The following is a 26770-nucleotide window of genomic DNA, read 5'->3' as shown; positions in this document are numbered from 1 at the left end:
AGACACTGTAGTTGATTTTTACTAAATTAAATATTAATCTAGCTCAGGGATCAGAAAACTATAGCTCCTGGACCATATTTTTTGTAAATAAAGTTGAACCCATTTGTTTAAATATCATCTATGACTGCTTTTGTACTGTAACAGCTGTGTTGAGATTGATGGTGGATTCATAATTGTGAGAGACTGTATGGCTCATCAGCCCAAAATATTTACCAGAACTGGTGTCCCAACCCCTCTTCTAGTTCAGTGATTTCTGAACACCTTTTCCAGCTGCAATGTGGATCTACTAAGAACCAGGCTAAAGGTTGTTGGGTAAAAACCTTCACCCAAGAGATTCTGATTCAGTAGGTCAATGGTAGGGGCACATAGGAATTTATACTTTTAAAGACCTCTTTCAGGTGACTGAGATGTATAACTCCATTTGAGGAATGCTGTTCTAGGTGATACATTTAAGGGTATTCAAGAGACAGAATTTTTTTTTATTTTAATGGGAGGAGTGCCTATAGGGTGAGATTAAGGAAAAGCTTCTTAGAGATAGTAATTATCTGCAAGTTTAGATCAATTTAGATTGGTAGAGAGAAAGTCCTGGAGAAGGCAATGGCAACCCACTCCAGTACTCTTGCCTGGCAAACCCCATGGACGGAGGAGCCTGGTAGGCTGCAGTCCATGGGGTCACTAGGAGTAGAACACGACTGAGCGACTTCCCTTTGACTTTTCACTTTCATGCATTGGAGAAGGAAATGGCAACCCACTCCAGTGTTCTTGCCTGGAGAATCCCAGGGACAGGGGAGCCCGGTGGGCTGCCGTCTATGAGATTGCACAGAGTCGGACACGACTAAAGCAACTTAGCAGCAGCAGCAGAGAGAAAATCCAGAATTTATTCCAGGAGAAAATAGTATGAGCCAAGAAATGGAGATGGGAAAGAATAAGGATAAGTGAAGTGTATAGTAAGGAAATAGGTCTAAGCAAAAACAGGGTATCACTGAGGAGTCAGGAAAGACAGAATTTCATTTGTATAGAGCTGTGAATTAGAGCAATAGATGCCTTTGAAGGGTACTGAAAAACACCTCAATCTAAATGAATAGTTCAAGATCTGCAAGTTGCAATAGAGCTGAGCCAGCTAAGCATTTCTTCCAATCTGATAAATAATGGAAGAATTTATAACAATAATGTGAGGTAGGGTCAGGGTACAGAATTAACACCTCAGAGTTTGAACCTACAATTTTAACCGCAGGTCATCAAATTTTAACATGAAAAATAAAATAAACTAAAATAACATGCATCAGCAACACTTAGAGGACTTGTTAAAACCCAGATAGCTGGGCTGTAACTGCAGAGTTCCTGATTCAGTAGGTCTGGGACAGCACCTGAGAATCTGTGTCTTTATTAATAGCAAGTCCCCACATGACACTAACAGTGCTGGTCCAGGGACCACCGTTTTGAGAACAACCACTGTAAACAAATGAGGCAAATGGCTGCAAAAGAGGAATCACATAATGTGCCTGTAAGCAGGCTTTGCCACGTTGAATCCCAAGCTCTATGGCTGATGAATGAATGAATGCAAATGCACTACCTCCTTTCAGGTTTGAACTTCTAGAGGTAGCCACCAGTTACGACGGAAACCAGCTGAAATCACAGGATCATAAATAATATTAGAATTAGTAATTTAATAGGCCTTAGCTATCATTTAGTTCAACGCTTTATTTTATAGACTAGATGCAAAACCTGAAAATCAGAGAGGTTACATGGCTTAACTGCCCTGAGTTCCTAAACGCAACTCCAGGGTTTTGTTCTTCAGAAGAAACCTATGTAATAAAAATAAATGATATTTAATATTAATCAAATAAAGTAAGATTTAATCCATGCTCCCTGACTTTACTAAACCCCTTATATATGACAACAATACACAAACTCTGATCTTAGTAATTATACCAGAAATGAAATCTTCATTGAAAGAAAACCCATATTTGCAGAAAGAGACAAATAATAAAACTACTACTCAAGATTAGAAATCATTTTGGGTCTTGAGTATTTATTCCAAAATTTACTGCTGAATTATCTAGTACTCTTAAAAGGCAAGTCATCATATAACTAATACTGACTACATTTAGTTTTTGACTGTTTTGAGAATTTCAAGTGCAAGAAAATTGAAGCTTGATTCAGGTTCAAGTCCTAGTTCTTGATTATGGGTAAATGACAACTCAGGTAACAGCTGCAATTGATTGAAAGTGACATATGAGCAGAGATGCTTTTAGCTGCCTCTGGGCTCCCAGGACACTTAGAAATAATTCAGATATGGTTTCTTATCAGCTGGATATTAGCAGCCTGTAAATATATATCCCCATTCACCATAATGGGTTCTGACAGAATAAAAGCCACCTGGAAAACATTTAATGTCCTTCTTCAAGAGGTTGTTTAGCTACTTTTTCTCCCAAGGGACAGCCAATCAACAATACATTATTTCGGTTTGTTAACATGTAGGACATGTCAGGCTTTTGTTTGGTTTAACTTGGTTTTCTGTTTGCTTTCATTTGTTTACTCTGTGCTCTTCATTTACCTTTTAAATGCAGAGTAAAAAGGATCTGCTTTCTTGTCCAGCCTCACATCAAATGTAGATAAAAATGAGTTAATCCCTAATGAAACAGAAAGTAAGTTATATAAAGGCAATTTCTTTCCAGGTTTTACATGATGGCTCTTGTTCATCTTATTATGTTCACCAACAAAATAGCTATTTATTCATATATCCATCCCCAGATATTGAACACTGCTATGTGGAGGGCATTCTGAAAGATTTAGGAACCCCTCAAAGTCACCACCTTATAATTATTGGAAAAGGAGGAGGACTAAATACATGCTACACCCACTCCAGGCACTGTTTTGAGTTTTAATTTCCCTTTTGTTCTGAACTGGTATAAGTCCTATACTCTAGATTGTATCCTATACTCTGGGTTGACTAATTATTTTACAGATAAGATTTACTTTTCCACCACTTTCAAAGTGGTGAAATAAAGGATTTAATAATTTCTTTGCTTGAAAACTCTAGGTATGAGGTGAAAGAGGAGAATGAAAAAGCTGGCTTAAAACTCAACATTCAAAAAATGAAGATCATGGCATCCAGTCCAATCATTTCATGGCAAATAGATGGGAAACAATGGAAATAGTGAGAGACTGTTTTAAATCACTGCAGATGGTAACTACAGCCATGAAATTAAAAGACGCTAGCTCCTTGGAAGAAAAGCTATGACAAACTTAGACAGTATATTAAAAAGCAGAGACAGCACTTTGTCAACAAAGGTCTGTATAGTCAAAGAATAGTTTTTCCAGTAGTCATGCATGGATATAAGAGTTGAACCATAAAGAAGGCTGAGCACTGAAGAATTGATGCTTTGGAACTGCAATATTGGAGAAGATTCTTGAGAGTCCCTTGGACTACAAAGAGATCAAACCAATTAATCCTAAAGGAAATCAATCCTGAACATTCATTGGAGGGACTGATGCTGAAGCTGAAGCTTCATTACTCTGGCCACCCAATGTGAAGAGCTGACTCACTGGAAAAGATCCTGATGCTGGGAAAGATTGAAGGCGAGAGGAGAAGGAGATGACAGAGAATGAGATGGTTGGATAGCATCACCGACTCAATGGACATGAGTTTCAGCAAGCTCCATGAGACAGTGAACAACAGAGAAGCCTGGCGTGCTAATAGTCCACGGGATTGCAAAGTGTCAGACGGGACTTAGCGACTGAACAACAACAACAACAAAGTTAAACATAATTTTCCTCAGCCTGCACCTTGAGATATTCTCTACCTTGATGTTTTTTCCAAACTTATTCTTACTTGAATGAACCAGCCTTCAAGTCAGGCCCATCTATGCACTAACTCCTAAGCATGTGTCAGGAGTACCTTTGTTATTGTCAGCTCTCCTTTAGCCTGGAATAAGCTCCACTTCCACAAAGACTGAGTCCTTCCAAGACCAACTCAAAGTCCTGCCTCTGTTGAGTTCCTTTGGGAAACAAAGCAACCCACAAAAAAAAGATCTTTCTCCCTACTCCCAGATTTTATTTTCTAGGGCTCCAAAATCACTGCAGATGATGACTGGAGTGATGAAATTAAAAGACACCTGCTCCTTGGAAGGAAAGTTATGACGAACCTAGACAGCATATTAAAAAGCAGAGATATATAATTTTTCTGACAAAAGTCCATATAGTCAAAGCTATGGTTTTTCCAGTAGTCATGTGCCAATGTGAGAGTTGGATTATAAAGAAGGCTGAGCACCAAAGAGTTGATGCTTTTAAATTGTGGTGCTGGAGAAGACTGCTGAGAATTCCTTGGAGTGTGAGGAGATCAAATCAGTCAATCTTAAAGGAAATCAACCCTAAATATTTATTGGAAGGACTGATGCTGAAACTGAAACTCCAATATTTCAGCTACCAGATGCAAAGAGCCAACTCATTGGAAAAGACCCTAATGCTGGGAAAGATTGAGAGCAGGAGAAGAACAGGGCAGCAGAGGATGAGATGGTCAGATAGCTTGACTGACTCAACGACATAAATTTGAGCAAACTCCAGGAGATAGTGAAGGCAAGGAAGCCTGGCATGCTGCAGTCCATGTGGTCAAAAAGAGTTGGACACAATTTAGCAACTGAACAACAACTCCCAGGACATCAACTTTTTTACACCATTCATTTGACACATCAAATTCTGTCTTATATTATGAATTACTGTTTTGAATTATGTGTACTATAAGTTCTTTGGGGACAAATAATAAATCATACATTTTCTTGTATACCTCATATGGCTTAACAAATTATTCAGTAGTCAGATTTGCTTCAGTGGGAGGAGGGTAATCTCAGGAATACTTATAGTAATTAATGGTCATTGTTAAAGAATATGTGCTGGGAATTTTCTCCAGCAGAAAGGGTCCAATCAACTAAAAACCAAAAAATCAAAACCTTGAGTTACTGAGATTAAGTGAAAGGTAATCCTAAGTGCAAATGTATGTGTGCTGTGTGCTCAGTCATGTCTGACTCTTTGCAACCCCATGGACTGTATCCCCCAGGCTCCTCTGTTCATGGGATCTCCCAGGCAAGAATACTGGAGTGGGTTACCATTTTCTCCTTCAGGGGATCTTCCCAACCCAGGGATGGAACCCATGTCTCTTCCATCTTCTGCATTGGCAGGAGAATTCTTTACCACTACACCACCTGGGAAGTCCAGGTGAGTTACTGGAGTCAGGTATTTAAAAGGCTAATAAAATTTCTGAAGTCACTGTAGTTAAATTTTAAAGGTTTCAGTTTTGGGTTTTTGTAAGTAGCTTAAAGTGGCTTTAATCTAATGTTATAAAAGGCAGGTTCACAGTAAATAGTATGTTTATTCTTCAAAGAACTTTATAAATCTTTACTAATTAACTCATTAATCACTAGCTAAACTAGCAAGTTGGAAAGCAGATTGCAAGAAGAAAAGCAAACGGTTTAGCAGTAGCAATCTAAAAACCTAACCATATTTTAGAGAGTTGAAGGAAGAGTTGTCATGCATTTGGTGATGTATTGGGGTTGGAATTTTCATTGTCATTGTCCTTGGTTTTTTGGTATGGAGAGAGTTTATCTGGCTTTGATATTCAGCAAGACAGTGTCTTGCTGAATATAGCCTGTTTTTACAAATAGCTCACAATGTCAGTTTTTCACATACTGGATGCTAGGGCTTTTCATTTTGCATGGCAGAATGGGAATCAAAGAAAACATTATATAGTGCTCTTTATGCTGAAGCACCAAAATGTACTCCAAGAAACATGTAGGAGGAAGATGCTGGAAAGAGGGAGGGATAGAAGAGATGATTCAAAAGAGCAATTCCCGGTTTTAGTAAATGAATCAAATCCTAGAATTAGAAAGAAAATACTCAAACTGGAAGCTAAATATGTTTGACAATTTTAAACTGAAGATAATGGCAACTTATAAAATTGAGGCTTAAGACAAAACCAACATTCCCTCGACTTATATTTTGAAGGGCATCTATTCAGATGGTTTCTAATAATTCTGGTCTTCAGATAAACAGGGAATTGTGACTGAGTGTAGGGCAGCCTGAGGGTAACGCATGGTCCCACCAATTTACTCACCCTGAAAGCAATTTTAAAATCAATTCAATACTTCCTAGACAGGTTGACATCACCCTGCTCAAATCAGAGTGGAGGACTGAAGAGCTGGCTCTGTGCTCATTAGAATTCTGTATGCTACACACACGGGAGCTGGTGCCTATTTTCAGGATGACTATAAAACAAAGTAATAAGTGTTCTTGTCTCTGGTGCCAAGGTGGGGAAAGCATAGAGGAGTCATGTGGGATGAGGGGAAGGGAGAAGGGAAGCATGTAATCTGTTAATGTTTACCAAATTCTATCAATAAAATTAAGTGTCAGCCATATACAGTTAATAAAGCATCCAAAACATAGAAATGAATTCGAGAGGACTCCAAGAAATCTAATCTGAGAGAAACCAGCCAGGAAGGTAGTGACAGACAATTTAATCTGGGGGAAATGACTTTACACCAAGGAAATTGAAAACACCATTCTCAGTCCTTCTTTTATGAGTTTCATTGGTAGTTTTTCTTCTCACAACCCATTCATAAAGGAAAATAGCTGTTACCCATTCTGGTACTATTTACATAAACATAGAACCTAGTTCTTTCAGATGTATTTCATATGTATGTGTATATATGTATATATAGTGTGTATGCATACATACACAGCTATGTACACAAATATATATATAAATACATATCTAACAGGACCCCCAGATCATGACTGCCGTGGTACAGGGACACTCTGAAACATGGCTTTGCCATGACCCTGAATCTGGGGGTTGCCTCTGCTCTGAAGGAGTGAGGCAGGATGGCCATCTGGAGCATTGAGTTTTATAGAGCTGTGGGAACAAGGCTGCTATCTTTTCCCAACATAAGATGCACCTTTTGTACAACTGTGTTACTCAGGTAGGCCTGCAGAAACCCTGTGGCTTGTCCTCCAGTGAATGGAGTAAAACTTTGCAAAAGGGAAGCTCCCACATGGATAGACAGACAGACGTCTCAGAACACTCTCAGAGAAATGCACGCCCTGTGCTTTCTTCAGTCCCACCTGAAGGGTGGGGAAAAGCCGCTGCCCACTGACCAAGAAAAAGTGACCTCAAAGTCAGAACAGGAGAGTCATCCTGTTTTTGACCATCCCATATCAAGCATTCTTTCAACAGACAAACCTAACTCCGAATGTTATCCAAAACTCTAAATGAGGTTTCTGGCGTTTCTTCTTTAGCCTACTCTTCACATACTAATACACACAAGGCCAGTGGGACAACGCATGAGGTAAAAAGCAAGATTTTTATTCTAAAAAGGGAAGACTGACCTTTCAGAGTTCACCCCAACATAAATGTGCAGCCTCTCATCTCTCTAGAACAGGACTCGGTGTTCAAAGTCAGTGAAGAATTGCCTGGAGACTCAGCTGTCCTCTCCTGCTGGGTCAAGGAGAAAAGAAGACAGGAAAGTTCTTCCAGGAGGAGTTGGCACTGTGCCTACTCAGCAAGGAAAGGAACCCGCCACCTCTTTGCCCACGTCCTCTATTTTCAGAGGCAGCCTGGTTTCAGTTCTCTGCTGGAGGCTGTGGCCTAGCCCAGAGCTGCCAGGGAGAGGGGACCTCCCGCACGGTTGGACTGCGTGGGGCTGGGAAGTGCACCGTGAGAATTTGTGCCACAGAGTACAGTGCAGGGAACACCCTCAGTCCTTTGTCTTCCTGGCACAGCTTACATCTCCCTTTGAAATGGCATAAGGACCACACCCAGTGGGTCAGGCCCTGCAGAGTTCCCTGGGACCCAGGGAACAAAGGAGCTCTCTCTCTCACACCAACTGAGATCACATCTCAGCACTGCCGCTTTCCCAGCCCTGTGACCTGCAGCAAGTCACTGAGCCCCTCTGTGCTTCGACTGCCTCCTCTCCAAACTGGAATAGTAACAGGCCCTCCTTCACAGGACCCCTAGAAATACTGAATGAGGCAAACGTCAAAGGATCAAGGCAAAGTGTGTAGACCATTGTGAACATGTGTTAGTGTTAGGGATGATGAGTAGACATCTATCCCACCAGACTTCCCATGGACCCACTCTTGGAGGGAAGAGCAAAAGAGAACCAGGATACCGCACTCCTCATCCCACCTGTTGGGCCCTGGCAGAGGCAGGTCAGGTGGGGCTGGCACTGCCTTCAAATCTCACTCCCAGCTGCCCCTGAGTTTGTTTCTCTGCAGTGAATGGAAGCAGAGTTGTTGGCTCCCTCAGCTGACAGGCACAGACATCTCATTACCCTGAAATAGCCTAATTAAGAGAGTCTATAAAAGAAGGCACTGGCGCTGAGGAAGAACCTGGTCCACTTACTGAATACATGAGTTCAGGTTCTGGAAACACTGTTTGGAAGGGAATGCTGGGCTTTATTTATCAATACCATGAGAAAGAAAATGCAACCACCGAGACTTCGTTCTTCACCGTGAACTCCCACTGCCTATAAATAAAACACCCATTCCCCAGAGAGATACGCCAATGAGCTGCAACCTGCTTGCCAGGCACCACAGCTGTGGGGGAACTGACCATGGCACCAGACACATCTGGATGTGAACTTGAAACTGCAATGAAACAGGTGTTCCTGCAATTCAGACTAAAGAGTCAAGTCTAGAGAAGAATGTGTGAAGGCTGCTTCTCTAAGCACATTTTTCCAAACCAAAAATCAAAACCTCATCTGTCATAAAGGACTTTATTTTTTAATTGTAGGAAAATTGCTTTACAATGTTGTGTTGGTTTCTGCCATACAACAATGCGAGCTAGCCATAATTATACATAGATCCCCTCCCTCTTGAGCCTCCCTCTCCTCCCCCACCCCACCACTCTAGGTCATCACAGAGCACCAGGCAACACTCCCTGTGTTATGTAGCAGCCTCCCACCAGCTATCTGTTTTACACAGGATACTGTATATATGCTGAAGCCACCCCCTCCACTCATCCACTGTCTCCTTCCCCCACTGTGTCTGCAAGTCTGTCCTCTGTCTCTGTGTCTCCATTCCTTCCCTTCAAATAGGTTTATCAATACCATTTTTCTAGATTCCATATCACAGAGGATTTTTGCATAGCTTCTGGGACTGCCTTTAGTCAATCCTTAAGATAATAGTTTGAATGCCAAACTATTGACCTTTGAGGACTATGAAGGGAAAACAGGACAGAATATTTGGCTAACCTGAAAAATTCAGGCACTCTATCATATACATTTACTTGGCAGGGAGGTAATGGCAGCAAACGGGAAAATACTTTTCAAGTGGAAACACATTAATCATTTACAAGGGTGACCCCTTGTCCTTATCTAGATTTGAATAGCAGAGAGAAGCTGGAGCTGGACCCTGAGTTTCCACGGTGACTCCCAGAGCACCAGTGCTCAGGGGTAGAAGTGACAAAGAAAGTCACAACTCAAAAGGGACAATCATCTACATACCTAATTCTACTCTCCTTTTCATCCCGGGTCACCCAGAAGGACAGAACATCCCTTGAGTGCCTGTGCTCTATTTCATGTGCTCTGGGGTTAGATACAAGGGTGATAGTCTCCTTACCCAACACTTTGTCTAAAAAATTACCATAGCATAATAGTAGGTGGGCTTGGTGTCAGTCTGGATTCAAACCTAATGAACTGCGTAACCTCTCTAAGCCTTAGTTTCAGCATCAATAAAATGGAAAAAATAACCAGCACCTCACTCCCTGGAATCACTGTGATGACTGACATAAGCAAACAATGTGGCTCATGCTAAAAATTCAATAAATGTTAACCACTGTTGCTGGAAAAGAAAAACGAGGTGTGGTGGTTCATATCATCATATCAGCACCAACTATATGCAGTTAATATCTTCTAGTGCTTTCCTGGAGCTTCCCAGGTGGCTCAGTGGTAAAAAAAAAAAAAAAAAAAAAAATTCACCTGCCAATGCTGGAGACCTGGGTTACATCCTTGAGTCGGGAAGATCCCCTGGAGAAGGAAATGGCAACCCACTCCAATATTGTTGCCTGGGAAATCCCATGAACAGAGGAGCCTGGCAGGCTACAGTTCATGGGGTTGCAAAAGAGTCAGACACGACCTAGGGACTAGAGAGCAACAACAATGGTGGGAACTTTGAAAAGCATAAAATTAGAAAGCATATCTCCTGAAATTAAATAGCTATAATATTTTGAATAGAAAATGTAGAATTATAATTTTTAAATAAGTTAAAATAGGCTGGTTTTCAGTGCAGTGAGACAAAAAATCTAAGAGAGGGGATGTTATGGCCATTCTACCCCAGATCTGGGTGGGCCAGTCCATTAACATACTAAAACCACATCCCACAAGGAATCTGAACTCACAGTCCCTTATCTGTGGAGATTTCAACAGCTTACTTTCTGACTAACAAACCAAGCAAACTAAAATGTAGGACAATACCACAAATATACCTGGGCCACCATTTTTACTTGTTGGATTGGTAATATAAATTTTAAATTGAATTTCAAGTTTAAGATGTGTGCTTCAGTTGTAAATGTGTGGTTGTTAGTGTTGCACTCTACTTTCTCTTTTTTTTTTTTTTTTTGCCCCTTTTTCTACACAGAATTGGAATTTTTAATTTTTAAAACAGGGGATGTGAACAAGATAGACTCTAAAGTCATTTCTTTTTTTAACCTTTCATTAGTCTATGAATTCCTCAAATATCAAACTCTATGTTATAGTACATTTTGAGCAATTAATGAGAATAATTTTTGAGAAGTTGAGAGCAGATATGTCTCTAAAGCCAAGAGTTGTTTATTTCAACAGCAGATAGAGCCTTTTCAGAATCTTATTTAAAAAAAAAAAAACACAAAATAAGAAACCTTCTCTAATCTTTGCGTCATTTGCAAATAAGGGACAATCATGACTGAAAAGAAGCCAATGAGGGCAGCAGAGAGATTCCAGAAAGCACAAGACCTTGGGCCGAATGCTAGAAGCAAATGGTGTGTGGTGCGGCTGAGGGTAAGGAAACAGTGAGGGAAACTGTTTAAAATTATTTAAAGCGCCCAACCTGCTCTACCCGCCTTCAGAGTCGAGGCATTGTCTAATCTTCACATATTGCATCCTCTCAGAAGCTGTAGTAGCTTTTCATCTTCTGCAGCCCAGCTTTTTCTCACCTTCTTTTACACATCCTGTGCTTTTCATACATATCACATTCAGATTACCACATATACCATCCACCACTACACAGGGCAATGTAGGAAAAGCAGTCTAATTAATGATTACCATTTACAATTTTATAGAAACTGCTTCTCTGCAAAGTCAATAAGCAGCCTGACTGGTTTCACTCTGTGCAATAGGTTTCATTATCCCTAAGGGTTGTATCTTAAAGAAATGGAAAGATAATAATAATAATAGAGCGCTGATATGTTCGACTCAACCATTTGGCAGAGCCCTTTAATTTAAAAATGAAAGGAAAAAATATTCATTTAAAAAGCACTGTATTCATGTGAATATTTGCAGACTCTTAGCTGTGCTGTATATGGGATAACAGCCTTGAAACTGGAAATAAGAATTAATTCAATCTGTTTGCAAAGATTTATCAGAAGCCTACCATTTAAGCTATTTCATCAACCACTATAGAAGGCATGAGAGATTGTTCCTATTCTTCAAATAATTCACAATCTAGTTGGAAAATAAAATCAAAATTTAAATGATATGTTTAATTATTTAAAAATGTTAATTGTTCACAAAATGTAACAGTGTGAAACTACACAAGGACAATGCAAGAAGACATGGTCACCAGTTAATAGACAGTAGAGTGAGGAGTTCAGAGGAAGAAAAACCTCTGTGTCATGTGATGGGCTGGGAAGGCCTCACAGCGGGGGTGGTATTTGCCTTGTATCTAATCAGGTATGGGTGGTGGACCTTAGACTGGTTGGGAGGAGGAGACTAGGCTCCCAAGGGAAGCAAGAGTAGGGAGAACATATCAGAGGTGGATACTTACAAAGCATGTTCAGAAACCACTGCTAGCTAGAGTTGCAATTTCATGTAGAGGAGCAGGATTTGGTGAAGAAAAGGGAGTGTCTGCATCAAGACAACATACAGAGACCCAAATCCACTGTACTTCTCTAATTACATTTTCTCAACCAATAAAAAAAAATTGTTTAATTCCTATTATATACAAGACAGTCCTGGACATGGGGGAAGACAGAGGAACAAAAAGGAAAGATCTAATTCAAGCTCAAGAGCCAGTCATAAAAACAGGAAATGTTAACAATGCAAAACACACTAAACAAAACAAACAAAAAAAAAGGTGAATTTGCAAATAATTACTCCATCTGTAGAGGAAACCAATTATTTTGTCTGCTAAATACCTTTTCCTTTCTTTGAGAATAAAAGAGCCTTTCTTTACTTCTGAGTATTGCTCTCCCAGCCCCTCAACTAGTCCTGTGGTATCCACCGGAGCTACCAGTTCTCCCACAGCTTTGCTCCTCTGGCCATAACTGATCTATAAGGAATGAGTATTAGCAGCATGTAAGTCCCTGGTCCCAGTTTCTTCCAGGAAACAATTATATCCTTGTTGGTTTTTCAATCTTTTTATCAGTAATATGAGCATTCTGCTAATAAATTCCCTCTTTGATAAAGCTAGTTTAAATTGGATGCCTGTCACTTGCAATTCAAAGAGTCTTATTAAAATTCTAAATGATTAAAATCTGCTTTGGGCTTCCCTTGTGACTCAGCTGGTAAAGAACCCACCTGCAATTCAGGAGACCTGGGTTTGGTCCCTGAGTTGGGAAGATCCCCTGGAGAAGGAAAGGCTACCCACTCCAGTATTCTGGCCTAGAGAATTCCATGGACTGTATAGGCCATGGAGTCACAAAGAGTTGGACACAACTGAGTGACTTTCACTTTCACTTTGTCTTACAATTGTTTGCATTCCTTCCTTCAAACTTCTGGATGCTTCTGACTCATCTTTGTGTCACCTAAAGTGCTTAGGTTTGTGATTTGTACTAAGCCGACAGGATGAGGTGCAGAATGCTAACTGCAGTAACTGCTGCTGCTAAGTGGCTTCAGTTGTGTCCGACTCTGTGCGACCCCATAGACGGCAGCCCACAGGTTCCCCCGTCCCTGGGATTCTCCAGGCAAGAACACTGGAGCGGGTTGCCATTTCCTTCTCCAATGCATGAAAGTGAAAAGGAAAAGTGAAGTCGCTCAGTTGTGTCCGATTCTTAGTGACCCCATGGACTGAAGCCCACCAGGCTCCTCTGTCCATGGGATTTTTCCAGGCAAGAGTACTGGAGTGGGGTGCCATTGCCTTCTCCGAATTGCAGTAACAGATATTCTCAACTCCTAGATGTTTGACACTTTACAGGTTTATTTCTCAATCCTATAATTGGGTGCTCTTCAAGGAGAGGTGACTATCCCCTAGGTGGTATTTCTGGAATTGACTCCTCTCATCTTATGATTTCATTCCCAAGGACCATCATGGTTTCCTGTGCTGGATTCTCTATACACGGGAGCAGAAATCATGAAGACACCTTCTACTTCTTAACCACCTGGGCCTACATGTGACTACATCACTTCTGCTCTCATTCCACTGGGAGAAGCAGCCACACAGAATGAAGGCTGACAAACCTGACCTGTAGCTGGGTAGCCAGCTCTTGGCAGCAGCTCTAGCCCACTAAAAGGAGTCAGTCATGTGCAATGAAAAACTATCCATCTCTCTCTACAATGGAAACTACAGAACTTCTGAAAGAAATCAAAGAAGACATGAACAAATGGAAAGACATCCTCTGTCCCTGAATCAGACGAAATAATATTGTTTAAATGTCATCTTCAGATTCACCAACATTCCCATCAAAATAACAAAGGCATTCTTCACAAAAATAGAAGAGACAATCCTAACATTTGTGTAGAACCACAAAAGATCCTGAATAACCAAAGCAATTCTAAGAAAAAAGAACAAAGTTAGAGATATTATGCATCCAGATTTCAAACCATATTATAAAGCCATGATAATAAAACCAGTATGGTACTCCCACCACAATAGACACCTAGACAAAATAGACAGCCCAGAATTAAATCCCAGCATATGCAGTTAACTACTATTTGATAAGGGTGCCAAGAACACCCAAAGGGGAAAAGACAGTCTCTTCAATAAATGGTGCTGGGAAAACTGAAGCAACATATGTAGAACAATAAAACTGGATCCCAATCTCATACCACTCACAAAAATTAACTTGAAATAGATCACTGGAAACTTAAACATAAGAGCTGAAACCATAAAAATCCTAGAAGAAAGCATTGAAAAGAAACTTCTTGCTATTGTGCTTGGGCCAAAAGCACAAAAAAACAAAAGCAAAAATCAACACATAGAACTGCATCACATTCAAAAGCTTCCACGCAGTAAAAGAAACAATTAAAATGAAAATACTACATACAGAATGGGAGAAAATTTTTGCAAACCACATATTGGATAAGAGGTTAATACCCAAAATTTATAAGAACTGATACAAATTAACAAATAAATAATAATCTGATTTTTAAATGGGTAGATCTAAGTAGATATTTTTCCAAAGAGGACATCAAAATGTCCCCTAGGTACATGAAAATATGTTCAACATCACTAATCATCAAGGAAATGCAAATCAAAACCACAATTAGATATCACCTCACTCCTGCTGGAATGGCTATTTATCAAGAAGACTGGTGAGGATGTGGTAAAACGGGAACCCTTGGTAAACTGCTAGTGGAAATGTCAATTGGCCCAACCACTATGGAAAACAATATGGAGGTTCCCCCCAAAAATAAAAATAGATCTACCATATGATCCAGGAATTCCACTTCTGGTCATATACTCAAAGGATACAAAAACAGGATTTCAGAGAGATGTGTGAATTTCATGTTTATTGCAGCATTATTCACAATAGCCAAGATATAGAAACAACCCAAATGCCCATCAGTGGAGGAATGGATACAAAAGATGTGGTGTGTGTATGTGTGTACATATATATATATATGTATGTATACATACCTAAGGGCCTCCCAGATGGTGCTAGGGGTAAAGAACCTGCCTGGCAGTACAGGAGACATAAGAGATGCAGGTCCAATCCATGGGTCAGGAAGACCCCCTGGAGGAGGGCATGGCAACCCACTCCAGTATTCTTTCCTGGAGAATCCCATGGACAGAGAAGCCTGGCAGGCTGCAGTCCATAGGGCCATACAGTCAGACACGACTGAAGCAACTTAGCATACATACCTAAATGCATGCCTATATATGCATTTATATACATGTATACTTACCTGTATATGTATACATGTGAATTTGTGCATATACATGTGTATATACTATACATGCATATATGTATATGTGTATGATGTATATATAATGATGCAGATACCTTAAAATGGTTGTTTCTTGCATTGAATTGAACCCACTCACCTTTCTCTGTGAAGGCAATGAGGAAAAATATACAACCCTTGGAACAAACAGGAAACAATTCAAAACTTTTCTGGAGAGTCTCCAAATATATTTAAATTAATTTTTTCTCCAGAAAACATTCTATGTACAAACTCCTATGGCATGAAAGTTTGATTCAATCAACAAATGGGGTTCTGGAGCAGATCTCCAAACTCAGGGAAAGGGAAGTGAGTGAGGAAGATAGAAGCTTCCTAGCAGCAGGCTGGACTCCAGTCATAAAGGGCCCTGGGAGCCCTCCTGAGTATAAAGGCAAGTTCTCTGGCACTAAAGGTAACTTCTGAAGAACAATGGCCATGTGTCATTTGTCTTTGTGTTTCTGGTTCTGAGTACAGTACCAGACACCTAGCAAATATCTGATAAATACTTGGTAAATGAATAAACAAACTGAACAGGGATTTGGTTATTACATCTTCTATGCAAGGTGATCATCTAACCTCAATAACAGAGAAAAAAATCTAAAACTAGGTCACAAGATTGAAGCAAAACAAGGAAAAGACATTCAGTACTAAGTTTCTTTAAATGTTTTTAGTTGTAAACCAGTATGGTCTCAGAATCAGAAGCAAAGATGAGTCACCAAGCAGAGGTCAAAAGGATTTAGCTAATTAGCTGGGATGTTGAGTCAGGAAGCAGAGGGAGTTATTACTTTTAAATTATTGTACAACCTAATTGGAAAAGGTCAAGAATAATCAAAGGCATGATTTCTTTACTCTTAGCTCATTTATGTTTCCCCAAAAAGTGGAACGAGCCTGGAGCACAACTGTCGAGCAGTCCTCACTCCCTCATCTCTCCTTTCGTCATCTTCCTGCAGTCAGCACATGCACTGCCAGGTGTCCAATGGCTTTGTCTTTTCCCCACCCAGTCAGCCCTCACTTCCCACGTCTTCCTAGGACACCGCCTCTTACTTCAGACATGCCCATCTTAAATGTTCTCATCTTGCATCTCGATCAGCCACACTCCACTCTTGGCTGGTGAAAGCTGCCTAAATTTGTTAATTTGCTTGTGTGTTCAGAAAGGGCATTTGGAGAAGGAAATAGCAACCCACTCCAGTACTCTTGCCTGGAAAATCCCATGGATGGAGGAGCCTGGTAGGCTACAGCGACTTCACTTTCACTTTCAGAAAGGGCATTAATGGTATATTTGGGGTTGCTATAAGTCGGATGCGACTAAGCGACTTCACTTTCAGTTTTCACTTTCACACGATGGAGAAGGAAATGGCAACCCACTCCAGTATTCTTGCCTGGAGAATCCCAGGGATGGCAGAGCCTGGTGGGCTGCCGTCTATGGGGGTCGCACAGAGTCAGACACGACTGAAGTGACTTAGCAGCAGCAGCAGCAGCAGCAGCAGCAGGGAAAACATCATCTTGTTACCTGAATATACCTAAATTGTATATTCAGGCAAAATATTGCCTTGCCTTCTTACTTATAACTGAGGGACACCCTGCCACAATCCCACAAACAGTTTGAAGGTAGTTAGGGACTTCCCTGTGGCTTAGTCGGTAAAGAATCTGCCTGCAATGCAGGAGACCATCTGAAATGCAAGAGACCTGGGTTCGATCCCTGGGTCAGAAAAATCCCTTGGAGGATGAAATGGCAACCCCCTCCAGTATTCTTGTCTGGGAAATCCCATGGACAGAGGAGCCTGGCGGGCTACAGTTCATGGGGTCGCAAAGAATCAGACACAACTTAGTGACTAAACAATCACACATGAGCAAAAATAAACTACAAATTACCAGGTTGCCAAGTTAATAAGAGGTAAATGTTGGTGACTATTATGTAGGCCCATGGACTTTATCCATTTTTATCCAGCAGAGTACCTCTAACCATGAAAATTTTAAAGTGAAGTAAGACCACTGAGGAGATGATCACAGGGCAAATTAACTTTTACTGCCCTTTAAAATCGGAGAAGGCAATGGCACCCTACTCCAGTGTTCTTGCCTGGAGAATCCCAGGGATGGCAGAGCCTGGTGGGCTGCTGTCTATGGGGTCACACAGAGTCGGACACGACTGAAGTGACTTAGCAGCAGCAGCAGCCCTTTAAAATACATCAGGAATCTCAGCTACTATTTTCTGTCAGATCTGGAAACCTGGCTATCAAATTGTTTTAAAACAGCAACTACCCTGGTCAGATCAACACTGCAAGACCTCTCACGGCAAAACTTCAGCACCAGGCCAGAAAGAAATATAACAGCTGCACTAGCTGATATCTTTTCAAGAATGCCCGAGTCATTTCCCTTCGGACCCCTGGCTCCTTTATTTCTGATTATCTCAACTGCTTCTTATAACTTAATAGTCAAAAACACTATTTTGGTCTGTGGTATCCTTTAGACTCTCCTTCAAAAAAAAAAAAAATGCATCTAGACAATTTAAAAAATAAAACTGAACTTCCTCAAGATTGTGACCAAGCCACACCAGCCTCCAAGGTTACTCATAACCGAGGGACATCCTGCCACAATCCCATGAATAATTTGAAGATAGTTATGAGCAAAAAGAACTACAAATTAACAGGCTGCCAAGTTAACACAAGGTAAGTGTTGACATCTATTACATAAGCTCATGAACTTTACCCATTTTTTTCCCTTTTCTGTTGTCACTACTGTTACCTTAAATCTTTTCAGAAACAATATAGAATATAAGTGAATTCACAGAACTATATAAATACATATATCTCTATATATACATATACACATATATTCCCACATATGTCAAGTTACTATTCCTAGAAACGTCCCCAAAGGAAGCTGCCTTTGAAATGTCTCCCCTTCAAAATAACAAAGTAGATTATAGTCTTTGTTGCAGATTATAACAGTCTCACATATTCAGCAGACAGTCTATAGAACTCAACCAAATACACGTTCCTTCTTGAAAATTGAAACAATGATAACAATTGAAAAAAGACTCTAGCACTGATAAGGAATGCACTTAAACCAAGCTCATACATTTTACAGAGGAAGATAAATGGATTTACCCTGAAGCCTATAGGCCAGAGCTAATTGAAATATTCAGGGGTTCATCTTACCGTAGCTGATTAAACTTACTGACCTATCTACTACCCCATGAAACCCATAGATCAGCCTTAGCAAACAGAAGACATGGAATTACACATATAATGGACTGTATTTATGAAGCAGAACCAGATAAACCAGTGCAAATGATCGGAGATGATGGAAGGGAAATAAAAAAAGAAATTAAGCAGATGGGGACTATACAAGCTCTGACACCCAAGGACATCACTCTACAACCCTACAGTTTACAAATAATAGAGTGATGGTGCTGAGTCATAAAGGAAAGGTTAGGTCACATCCGATAGACTCTGTTCATTATGATAGGGAGGGGAATAACACAATTACCAAGTAAGAAATGGTTTTCAGAGAGCTCTGAATCATAAAATGCATCTTTAAAAGACTGAACATTGAAAGAACTTGATTCCTCAATGTTAACCAACATATGAATTGTTGGTGTGTCAGCCAAACAAGTTCAAGAATTAAAAATAATAGAGGAAGAAACTGTCTTATTAGGACACTCTATTTCCTCTTTATTACTTCAAAGTACTCAGACAATTTTCAATTTTAGAGGACCTGTTTTAATAAATACTAATTAGATAAATGTTTTATATTAATATAGTAAAATGTGAAGAATGAAGAATAACGCTTCTAAAATACTTCCAAGATATTTATCTCATTTATTCAAGTGTACCAGGCACATTTCTTGGTTCAGGGAATAGAACAGCAAAAAGTTTTCATTTATTCAAACATTCCCCTGGCTCCAATTTTGCTTCAGCTAAGGGTTTATGTAAAACAAAATATATATATATATATTTTTTTTTTTTTGCTTGTCATTCAAACTCTACTAGATTCTAAATCAACTCTGTTAATACAAAGTAGGACTCTGCCAAGCAGAGTCCTAGCCTCTGGAAATATCCAGATCAGCCTAAATCCATCGATGATCAGCAGGGCTCAGAGCCCAGCCCTGAGGAAACAGATAAACACAGTCACTGCAGTAGAATAAGTGTTGTTAGAGCTAAAAAAATACACTGCTTGTTATAAGAGCAATGGCAAAAGGAGAGAGCAGGGTTTAGTGTGTGAATATATATATATATATGTACATCAATGTGTGTATATATGAATGGAGATATAGCCTGTGTTTTGACTTCAGGAACAGTTAAATAATACTGATGCTCTTCTTCATGAAAATAAAAACATGGCATAGTAATTTGGGATTATAGCATCTGCCAACCAGGTAAACCCGGACTGCAAACCAAGTTCTGCCACTCAAACTCTGCAGCCTTGAAGAGGTTCCTTGCACCCTCTGAGCTTCCATTTTCACCTATAAAATAAAGCTTCCTATAGTACCAAGTTTCAGTGTTCAAAGCCTATCATATAGGAGCATCAAAAATCATTAATTACGTTTTTTTATTATTGATATATAAATATTATTTTAAATAGTCTATTGTTCACCACACATTCAGAATATTCTGTGTTTCATGATAAAGTTTGGCCTAAAATGTTTTTGTTCAAGAATGTAAATAAACAAGGAAGGGTTGTGCCCTTCAAACACACAGGTATGTATGCTCAGAAGAAGAACAACAAACAACCAGGCTGGGCTAAGAGCTTTAGCTTCCTTGGGAGCTCTCATGAGTGCCCAGATATTTTTAGATTATTTTTTAAATGGAAAACAGACACACACACACTGAAAGGCATAAAACAAATACCCAGAAATATTTTGCTTCAATTTTACATGGGTTATTTTTACAGATCTGTCTTGCTGTGTGGATTCCATTGAGAATGAAATGAATCCGTGCTATTGCTTCCATGGAAACCTGTTTCTTTGTGATTGGCTGAGCAGTATCCAGGCTTCAACAATATCCCAGAAAGTACAAGTACTGTTAATGTTTAACAGACGCAGTAAAACCTACCAACCCCAGGGCATTTATTATGCAACTCACTATTAATAAAGAGGTTCAGATCCATCCTAACATTTTCTCACCCTCTGAATATCCTTGTGAGGTTTTTTCCATTGTTAACCTGACCTAGAGAGGAAAAGGAACTGAGAGGGGGGAGGGGAAGACAGGACCTAGATAGAAAGGCATGAAATCTTGAAGGTGTGATAAGATAAAACCTATCGAGGTTGTAATTACAAGTGTCTTCATTTCATTTGTTTTATTTCAAGATAGAATTGGTTTAAAAGAGGACAATGATATGCCCATAAGGAATGTGTTGCCAATTTACATTTGATCAGAATTGAAAACAAGAGTATCAAGTCACCTAAGACAATTTATATAACTATGAGCATACTAGTGTAATTAACCAAGATGAGGCAAATGATACAAATCAAATGGCCCAAAGGAAACATGTGTACTTACTAGTGTCCCTGGGAAACAGTCTTTTTTAAAGCATATATGATTTGAAACTCCTAGTGTGCCTTGTATTAAGAAAAGCATCCATATATTTAAAAAAAAAAAAGTCCATTTTGCATGAGTTAAACTTCCAGGTAATTATTTTTTCCAAAATCTTTACACTGTCTGAATACTTGGGAAGTTCTCCAGTATTTTAAAAGTTATATTTACACCATAGCACGAGGAAATCCACCCCTTAACAAGGGGAGTAGCACTGAAAAGGAGCCAGGGTTTTTAGCGTTTCCTTATTTTATCATGCTGAAACCATGTAACCCATATTGCAACTTAAACCCACATCTTTCCACTGAGATCACACGTGGTCTCCAGACTGAATAAAGCTCAGGTTCTTGATGTCTCATTGCAGAAAGGATTCAGTGAGAGACAAAGTGATAGGTAAGAGGTGGATTTAATATTTATTGAATTTATTTATTTATCTGGCTGCACCAGGTCTTAGTTGAGGCATCCAAGGGCCTGACCTGGGATGGAACCCAGGCCTGCTGCATTGGGCATTCTCTATAAGAATGTATCAATTTTGTGTATAAATCCAACAAAAGTCATGTTAGGAAGTGCTACTGTGTGAAATCATTGAACTATTGATATATCTAAAACTGATATTTGCTACGGAGAAGGCAATGGCATCCCACTCCAGTACTCTTGTTTGGAAAATCCCATGGATGGAGGAGCCTGGTAGGCTGCAGTCCATGGGGTCGCTAAGAGTCGGACACGACTGAGCGACTTCACTTTCACCTTTCACTTTCATGCACTGGAGAAGGAAATGGCAACCCACTCTGATGTTCTTGCCTGGAGAATCCCAGGGACGGGGGAGCCTGGTGGGCTGCCGTCTGTGGGGTCGCACAGAGTCGGACACAACTGAAGCGACTTAGCAGCAGCAGCAGCAATTTGCTGAGAGCCCATAACAATAACTGCCCATGTGCTTTCTGTAAATCTTAAACTAATACAAAGATGGAAGTAGGGTAGGTTTAGAATTGTACATAATAGTACCTCAATTTTAATAAATTAATGTAAACTTGTAAAGATTTAAAAAATCATACATCAAATGCTAAACATGATTATCACTGGGAGTATACAGTTGATTGGGGTTTTGTTTTTTTTTTTTTCTTTTACTTTATACCTTAGTCTCTGCACTTTTTTCACACAAAACATGTTATTTAAAAAGAAAAAATTATTTTTTTTGAAATAAATTATCAGCAATTCTTTCATCTTTCTTTGTAAGGACCATTAAACCTTCAATATATAAAGAGCCTTAGAAGTTTTAAAGTATCGTGCAAGCATTATCTTATTCCAGGCACACAACAGCCTGGGAGGAAGATATTACAGAACGCCAAGTCTCACTCACAGATAAGGGAAATGAAGGCCAGGAGTTAGCCGACTTTGCAAGATGGCTGGGGACATAAGAGTCGGAGCTTGAAGAACATATCTGGTGCCATGGGGTCCCTGTTTCCCAACACTTAGATTATATATAAGATATATTACACTGATGGTTTTCATATCTCTTTAAACTAAGTCATAAGCCCATGTTCACAACATAATTTTTTTTGTATTCCATTCCTGCATGTAACACACCAAGAATCAAGCAGATGTTTAATAAATATTTTAAAATTAACTTACAGCAATCCCTTTCTCTTTGTATATTTTAACACTGATTTATCTATGCAGCTTAGTAAATTTACTAAAGAACTGACAGCACTTTAATCAATTTTTTCTTTACACTATTTTCCAAAGTTTGAAACTCTGGGGTTTTAAATGTGTGTGTGTGTGTGTGTGTGTGTGTGTGTACACACTTTCTTGACTATCCATGCAGCTTTAGGGGAAAGGATATAAGAAAAGAATAACATGAATATTCACTAAGCCATTCATAAAGAGTACTACCTACCAAGGGCAAACTGCCATTGCATCAGTGCCAGGTCTCCATGCCCAGCGGGAAGTGAAGAGAGGGAGACAGGAAGGCCAGAATCCTTCATCCAGCCATTTTCCCAGGCTAGTGCCAGAGTGAGATCAGCAGTCAAGACTAATGGATTTCTAAGGGAGAGTCCCAAGATGCCTGATAGAGAAGGGGGAAATGAAGAGACAAACACCCAAAGATGCCAGGATGAACAGGATATTACCTAGAGTTTCAAAGTTCCTTTCCTGGGTTGCTCATTTGTTCTGAGGAATCCACATCAGCAGAATCACTGCAAACATAGATGAATCAACTAGCAAAAGGTGCCCCTTTCTCCCAGCAGACATGATCTAGACCAAAGCACATAGTACAGTGAGTGGACTGGGGTTTGTAATATACCCCCACTTGTTCCCTGACCAGGGACTCATCCAGTAAGCAACCTGCACCACTGTAGACCACAGCCCTGCACAGAAACTGGAGACAGAATCAAGCTGAGTCAGCTTCTATCCGGAAGATATTTTTGACTCCGTGCCAACAAAGTATGTTTTTGTTTAACAGATAGCACATACGCACACATATCTGATATGTAACAAAGACAAAGAAATGATTTATAGAAGTCAGAGGTAAATGAATTTCCAGTTAAAAATGAAAACAGATACCCACTTCATACAGTACAGCAATAACAAATAAGATAATACACATCATGCACAGAGCACAAAGCCTGGTGTGACTCATTCTGTAAAATATTGGTTCTCTGCCATTTCCCTTGAAACTATTTAGATAAGGTGCTGTTACAGTGGTAATTTTTTAAAAATTCAAGTCTTTATTGCCATAAATTGCAAAGCTTTCATATTTTCCCACTTAGGAACAAACTAGACTCCCTCCCTCACTATCATCCTCTCTACTAAGTACGTTTTAGAGTAGCAGGCAGCATGCCATAGACTCTGAACCCATCTGGAAGAACTGTAAATTAGTTTTGTATGATATGTTAGTACAAAACTCAAAGCCAGCTCTGACTTTACATTCTATAATAAAACTAAAATTTGGCCCATGTTTGCAAAAATTTTGCCAGCATTTGCTATGGGTCGGTGATTGTCATTAATCCATAGATATGAACCCATCTCAAAGATGAAAGATTCCAGATCTGCTGAGAGCTGAGCAAAAATCAGGCATATATCCTAAATGTCACTTTGAACACCATCCCCTCAAAAAATGAAAAGTTGAAGCACAGCACTGTGCAGGAAAAATGTGCAGAGTCATATCTTTGAATGAATTTGGGTCACAGTCCTTCCTGTATGCAGTGCCATCTCTTCCAGATGAACCGCAGAAACAGATCAGGTGTTTTGAATGTTTACCATGTCTTCTGGGGTAGCCATGAACTCTCTCCTTCCCTATGGCTTTCTAGTTTAAAAAAAAAAAATGTAAATGTGTAGAGAATTCACCTGCCATATCTTGACCATATTAAAAGACAGGGTAAGAAGACAGCATGTACTGTTAATTTGCTCAATCCTGCCCTTGATTACCACAGTGGCACAGAGTGACGCTGTTTCTAAAACAGTCTTCATCTTCTATCCAAGGTTGTAGCCCTCTCCAAACTTCTGAGCCCTGGAATCTCACAAGTAAGCAATGACCCCCAAGGTGTATGTTTATATTTTATTAAAATGTCATATAGCCAGATTTTTCTGACCTGGTATAGCTTTAACCAGAGACAATTTCTAGATGATGAAATTCAAGGCAATGACCTAACATGCGGTATTTTAAATAACAGGAAATTGTACAAATCAGAGAAATACTACCATAAAGACAAGTTTGAAAGCAATAGAGGACATTGTACAGAATATAGGTAAAATACTAGAATTAGGCAACCCAAATCAGAATGAAAATGTATACAAAATAACAGAGTACAAACATTCTAACTAGGGAAACAAAAATAGACTCTTTTAAGAACAAGGAGGGCTTCCTTGGTGGATTAGACAGTAAAGAATTCACCTGCAGTGTAGGAAACCTGGGTTCAATCCCTGGGCTGGGAAGATCCCTGGAGTAGGAAATGGCAATCCACTCCAGTAATCTTGCCTGGAGAATGCCATGGACAGAGGGGCCTGGCAGGCTGCAGTCCATGGGGTCACAACGAGTTAGACACAACTGAGCGACTGATACACAAGAACACAGCAGGGGAGGGAAAGATAAGAGAAAACAAGCCAAGTTCTCTTTGGGTTCCTCTGAAACCAGATCATCCAAGGTACCGAGCAGAGAGGAAAACAAAGGACTTCCCTGGTGGTCCAGGGATTAGGACTCTGGCTTCCACTGTAGGGGGCACAGGTTTGATCCCTGGTTGGAAAACTAAGATTATGCATGCTGCCTGGCTCAGCTGAAAAACAGAAAAAGAAAATTTAAAAAAAGAGAGAGAGAGAAGAAAACAGGACCCAAGCTTTGCTTCCATCCTTCAACTCTCACCCAAACATTGTATATTCCTGCCATCTGGTTGACTTTTAGTTCTCATGAAGGACGCAAGTGTCTCTTTTCAAACAACTGCAAATCTCAAACTTCATCTGCACTCACAACCATAGGTAAAGCAGTGACCACTACTGTGATGCTTAAAAAAAACACGTTTCAAAAATAAATATATAAATAATCTTAATTAAATCTCATTGTTTGCATGTGACTCATCTGCCCTGCCATACACATTAAACCCCAAATCTAGGTCAGCTCATTGTTTTGTAATCCACAGTTCCTAGCCCAGCACCTTGAGTAAACAAAATGTTTCAATATTTATTCATCTATTTTCCCCACAGCCAAATATTTTCCTAAATTCAAAATTATCATTTAGTTCAGAACAAATTGAGAGCCATTTAAAATGCAGAAGAGAACGATTTCAGCACCATTCTGTTTTCCTCTGCATGTATCTCTGCATTCATTCAGTCCACAATGAATAAGGTATCTTGCTAAATGTGCCCAGGATACCAGAGTTAAGACAAGGTGTCTGCCCACTAGAATCTAGTTAGGCAGATAACACAGTGAGCGAATGATGGAAGCAATGTTATTTTTCATTGTTAGTAGTTTGGGCTCTAAAATGGTCTGGAAAAAGAGGGTGATGGATTCTAGATCAGGAATTGGCTTCCTTCTGCAGATCCAGGACCTTGGGGTTTCCAGGGGAGATATGATCACAGAAATGTGCTAGCTGTGTAAATGTACATGGTCTTCATGACTCAGGGATTTTATCAATTTCAAGATTGATCCCCATGCACATGGCAGATGCTCTATACTTACTGCTCAAAACAAAGGTGGGCCAAGACAGACAACTACTGAGCTATAAGCTCTTGTGAGTAAGTGATGATAGTCCGACTCTTTGCGACCTCATGAACTATAGACTGCCAGGTTCCTCTGTCCGTGGAATTCTCCAGGCAAGAACACTGAAGTGAATAGCCATTCCCTTCTCCAGGGGATCTTCCCAACCCAGAGATTAAACGCAGGTCTCCTGCATTACAGACAGATTCTTTACCATCTGAACCATCAGGCAAGACTCTCTGAGTAGCCTATAAAAGCAAAAATATGGATAATGACTACTTTTCTGAATAAACAATCCAGCTTCCCAGTTAGCCTTCTTGGGGTACCCTAAGACTCAGGCAGGCCCAAGGCAATCTCACTGTACCATGTCAATTCCAAGAGAGACAGTCCACTAAAGTATAGGCAAGGAGGATAGAATATTGGCTGAATTATCTCTGCACTATTCCCAAGGTCTAGACAACGTCTGAAGCATAGCGCCCTAAAGAAAGTTGTTAAGTGAGTAAATAAATTAATGAATCAAGATAGGACCTAAAGCATGGCTCTAAAGCAAAGACATTAAACAGACCAGAGGTCACACAAAGTATAAAGAGTCTTCTATCTTCTCTATTCAAATCGAAATTTACACCACCCCCTCTTGAAAAGGAACTTGGTCCAATACAGTCCTTGGTATTGACCTTTTTTCTTGGAATGAATGAGAAGAGAAA

General features: G+C 39.8%; 1 protein-coding gene across 4 annotated transcripts in view; it reads right to left on the bottom strand.

Moving 5' to 3' along the window:
- The window catches only part of LOC147379565 (uncharacterized), a 553375-nt gene that overhangs the window by 106457 nt on the left and 420148 nt on the right, over window positions 1-26770 (bottom strand). Inside the window, exon 1 of one of the 4 annotated variants that reach the window (XR_015133778.1) lies at window positions 7381-7646. The exons of 2 other annotated variants lie outside the window; for them this stretch is intronic. The gene's annotated coding sequence lies outside the window, so the exon portion shown is untranslated. Of the gene's footprint in view, window positions 1-7380; window positions 7647-26770 lie in introns of those variants that run through there. One more of the 4 variants, XR_015133777.1, reaches the window with a different exon arrangement.

Source organism: Bos grunniens, chromosome 1 (assembly GCF_055505025.1).
Source record: "Bos grunniens cultivar Pamir isolate PY7600 chromosome 1, Bosgru_T2T1.0, whole genome shotgun sequence".
NCBI lineage: Eukaryota > Metazoa > Chordata > Mammalia > Artiodactyla > Bovidae > Bos > Bos grunniens.
Note: the sequence above shows the minus strand (reverse complement) of the source record. Positions and strands in the feature narration are given on the sequence as shown.